Source organism: Chaetodon auriga, chromosome 9 (genome assembly GCF_051107435.1).
Source record: "Chaetodon auriga isolate fChaAug3 chromosome 9, fChaAug3.hap1, whole genome shotgun sequence".
Lineage (NCBI taxonomy): Eukaryota > Metazoa > Chordata > Actinopteri > Chaetodontiformes > Chaetodontidae > Chaetodon > Chaetodon auriga.
The window spans coordinates 792,265-797,257 of record NC_135082.1 but is presented as its reverse complement, the minus strand read 5'-3'; the positions used below and the strand labels follow the sequence as shown (position 1 = coordinate 797,257).

General features: G+C 39.2%; 1 long non-coding RNA gene across 1 annotated transcript; it reads left to right on the top strand.

Moving 5' to 3' along the window:
• The first annotated feature begins 4,463 nt into the window (after positions 1–4,463).
• LOC143325366 (uncharacterized) lies at positions 4,464–4,993 on the top strand. Its single transcript, XR_013077528.1, has 3 exons — positions 4,464–4,519; positions 4,591–4,656; positions 4,781–4,993. It is a non-coding gene; the product is annotated as an uncharacterized LOC143325366 (long non-coding RNA).

Here is a 4,993-nt window from a genome sequence, read left to right as displayed (position 1 = left end):
CGGGTGTACGCCGTAGGTACGGCGTCGCCGCGACGCAGAAGCATAAACTAGGCTGAGTCGGAGGAGGAAACCAGAGAGTGGCGTGGCGACGGCGAGGAGCAGGACGGCTGTCATCGGGTTTCGTTTTAAATCGGGCCTTGTGCTTTTGTTTTAGCTAGACTTTTAACCGATTTTAACCCGTGGATTGAGGACTGTTTGGCCCGTTTAGAGACTTTTAAGGGATACCTCTTTTTAATTTTGCTTGTTTAAAAAAAAGAGTTATTGCTGTCTGTGCCAGGGACGGGTGAAATAGAAAAGGGACAATCCTGTTCCAACCGCAAAGTTGTTGTCTCCTCCTTGGCTGAACATAGTGCTCAACACTTGATGCAAAAGGACCAATACAAGTTTTACAATAAACCATCTTTTTTTTTTTTCTCATCACCTCCATTACATTTCCACTTTTCTTACTGTTGTAACGTAAAAATTACGTTGATGTAACCGTAGGCTTTTGGTTAAGACCATGTTAACATGTGACTTTATGGCTAACTGTTGAAGGTCTGTAGTGTAATGTTAATAAATTAACGTAACAGGGTTTCCGTTAGTAACTGCTGCTTTTGCATCGTAAAATGTATTTTAAAACGACAACTGTTAACAAATATGGAATAGATATGCCCTCAATTGTACAGTAGGAACTTTGATTTTATAAAACATATCTTGAGTAGGTGATGGCCAATCATATGTGTTGATAGGGACATGTGACACGTGTATAAAACCGTAGGCCTTTCTCAATATGCGTTCTTCTCTGTACTTGTGTTCTTGTGTACTTGAGAAACGTCATCAGTCTGAGCCCAAGTACTGTTCCAATTAAAAAGTCCGCATCTCGCCAAGTACAGTCAAATACCCGGATGTGTTCTTGCCCCTCCCATTTTATCGAGGATGCATCGGGTGGTGACTTGTGTGGACTTGGTGCAGCCACGTATCCCAGAATGCATTTCGTAGCAACGATCGCGGAGGAGAGGACTCACAACTGTAAAGTTACAAGTTTCGAAATACTACTGTTTTAGTAGTACGGAATGTGGTTTTAAGATTATTTTATGTGAGAAAGTGGATGTTAAAACTTAAAATCTGTGGTCGATTCATCACGATAGCGCGTAGTTTAAAATTTGCTCCAAAGTTTTCGGAGATAACCGGCAGACGAGCTGCGATGGTGACGTCATCAAGTACGCTGCCGTCCCTATTGCAGAATGACCATCCTGCGTCCTCCCGTCCTGGAGAGACTGTACTCCCAGGTCGAACTTGCTAAGTCCGAACTGTCAAGTTCGTAAGTCCGAACTTGGCGTACTTGGTATTGAGAAACGACCCGTGTGTGCGCTACAATAAACTCTCTTCCTCCTTGGTTTCAAAAGTGTTTGGGCCAGCTGGGGACGGGATTTCCCCATACACAGCTGGCTCCGCCTCTCCAGCAGCGCACCTGGAACGCATGAGCCTGATTAGGGCTCAGTCTATAAGGAAGACGCTCAGCTTGGTTTGTCGTTGGATTATCCTGGTCTCTCCCGTGAGTTTCCACAGCCTGTGCTTAGTGAGTATCTCCAGTCGATTGCCAGTTGCTGTCTCAGTATTTGTGCACTTTTTGAAGTGTTTTTGCCCTTTTTCCCTTAATGTGTGCTTCTGTCTTTTTTCAGTGCCTACTAGCCACGTCCAGCTTTTGCTCAGCCTCAACCTCCCACGTGGGGTTTTGTTTGTTCCACTCGTTTGAGTACGCCTTCTGTTTGTTTGTTCTACCCGTTTGAGTGCACTTTTGGTTAGTTTTTCCACTCCTTATGAGTGCACTTTTTGTTGTTTTCTTTATTAATAAACTTGTTTCCTTTTTACTCTTGTCTCCAGTCTGTATATTGAGTCCAACTACTTCCAAATTAAGGCCCAGCCTAACACCAAGGGTTTCGAAAGAAACCTGTCCGTTGGCAAGTGAGTTAATTTACGGGGTAAATTATATTTTAAAATGTTTTTCAGCTTTTAAATATTTTAAACAAATATTTGTTCCTAATGCTTGACTCATAGGTATTGCCCAGTTGTCAAGTGGAGCCTAGGGATGTCCATATATCTGTGTTATGGAATATTGGCTCCAAACTTTTCTCCAGCATTTCTTGTGAATTGTCATGAGTTTTTGTGAACACATGATGTACAGACAATAAACCTTTCAATTTTGGTGACTTAATTACTTTTCCATGAAAACATTTTTTTATCTCATACACAAAAAGCTCAAAATCTGTGGGGCAGATATTGAGTCCTGTTAATTTTAATTATTTCATGCCTAAAATGTTAGCTTTATACAAAAAGTATCATAAAATGTAATAATTGATTGCTGTTATATTTCACTGAGAAATATTGTGTTTGATTTAATTAAAATGAAGGCAACTTTTGCATGAGATTACTGTGCAGATCAAGCAAAACTGGTATTTGTATGAACTACTTAATTATTTGTATGTAAAAAGTACATTTTCAATTAAAGTAAGCCTGATTTTGGGCTGTAAAACAACTTGTTTTTTCAAGTAAAATTTATGTGATTTTTCTAGTAAAAATTACTAAATTTAGAAAAAGTGATTTTAAGTTGACTTTACATGGAAACACTAAGTTGATTTTACTTGGAAAAATTAAGCTGACTTAACTTGGAAAATGTATTTCTTACTGAGAAACATTGAGCAGTTCATACAAAGACCAGCCTTGTGTGAACTGCATAATAATCTTGTGCAAAAAGTTGTCTTAATTTTTTTAAGTAGATTCAGCAGGTTATTTTTATTTCTGTTTGAGAAATCCATAATCCAATTGAACACATCCCTGCCATTAAGTGCAGTTGAATTAGAAGCCCTTCTTTCCATAACATGCCTTTCTGAACATCAAAGAACACTGCAACAACTGTTTCCTTATTCACTTGTGCCTTCCTTATTTCATCTTCTAAAGATACTACTGTATCCATTGTACTCTTTCCTTTCCTAAATCCGCTTTGATATGTAGCCACCTCAACATCTCATTTATCAAACACTCCATTAATTAACAAATGTGTAATGTCAAGGCAATAGGCCTATAGTTTCCAGGCCTGGTGCTATCTTTTCCAGGTTTCCTAATTAGAATACTACTGCTTCTTTCCAGCAACCTGTGGCATTCTTCTGCATCCCACACTTTGTTATATAGTATCAATAGTTTCTCCAGACTTCTTACACAGATGTTTTAACATGCTGTAACATATTTCATCTTTACTGGGTGTTGTCTTTTCTGTTTTGTCTAGTGTATTTTCTAAGACTGTTGAAATGGATATTTTCCCAATCACATATAGTACCTTTTCTAGCCAAATCCTCAATGTTTTCATATTTTGCAGTCTCTCTGCCTCTTCTTCCTTCCTCTGATAAATTACTGGAGCAATGCACCATAATAAAATACTTTGTTAACATCTCTGCCTTTTCCTTATTCGTTACTGCAGTTTTGCTTCCATCAGGCAACACTAGGTAACTTTACTCCCCTCTATCCCCTCTCATCTTTTTAATCATCCCCCACACCTTCTATCTAAACTGTGGTTCCAATTGACTCACAGTACTTTCTCCACTGTGCCCTTTTTGCCTGTCTTATTCTCACATATTGCCTGGGCTTCCTGAATCAAATGTTGTAAAAGTCCTTTTGACTAGTTTAAATGACTTATTATTATTTCTTACTGCCTGCTTACACTTATCATCCTACTATGGTGCTATTTTCTTTTCCTTTACTTTTGGGAAGGGATTCTAATGCAGACAATACCATGTCTTGTTTTATTTTCCTGTCAAGTGTTTCCATATTCATTCCATTGCTAACTTGAGTGACATATGTCACTTTTTTCAAGAAATTTCTCCGTCATCCTTCTCCAGGATCAATTTCCCATCTGAGTTTTCCATGATCATCAAGTTTGCTATATTTATATTACACCAAAAAGATCACTTCCTACAGTTCCTTCTTGATACACTGCCCAGCTCTAGACTGATGCAGTGGTGCTTGACACAAATGTAAGATCAAGCACAAATTCTTGCCTTGTTAACATCTGATAGATCTTAGTATATTTTTGTAGACAGACAACAAAAAGGCACAGAAATGAGGAGACGTTTACAAAACACAACGGTTTATTTTCCGACAAAACAATAACAATGTCAACAAGAACAGAACCAGAGACAAAACGCTAAATCAGCCCAAAAAACAAAAGTACTACACTGGGGGGGGGGGGGGGGGGGGGGCTCCTCTGCCTCTAATGGAGGCAGAGGAGCTGGCCCTAAGCCCTAAGCCAGAATTTAGGAAGGCCAGTGGCTGAGGGAATCCCTGGAGGGAGCTCATCTTCAGAGCTCACCCCCCAAGACACAAATGCCTTTATAAAATGTAATATGCCTATATATCTTTTTTTTAAGTCTATTCATAAAAATATTTATTTCCCTTTCATGTCTTGTTTCTTTCTTTTGTCCCAACAGATTCTGATGGTGCTATCTGCCTGGTGGAGCCCCCTCATGCCACAACAGACCTTGTAACTGTAAGTAGGCAATACTCCAAAGATTTTGCCAAATGGTAGTTTAAGTATACTGAAACATATCACTCATCTAGGATGAAGAGCACGAGGAAACTGTGTCTGCTGCCTTTACAGAGGGTGATCCAGAAAGGCCTATAGAGGTAACATCTTGATATGTTACTGATAGTTCTCTTCCCATTTACATTTCTTAACATTCTGGTGGAATATAGAGTGTGACATTTAGCCTACACTGAAGTATTAACACATTCTCATCCTTTTTAACAGGGCATGGCTGGGCAGCAGCAGTAGAGTCCCTCAACTTCCACTGCACAGATTGACACAGTGAGATGGATGTTCAGTAAACACCAGAGGTTCATTCTGTGGAATTCATGTGCAGCTGTATAACTTAATGCCCTCCTTATGTATTCCCAGTTACCAGTAAAAGAGATTTATAAAATTCACCTCCTGAAAAAAATCCAAAAAACCAACAAAGAAATG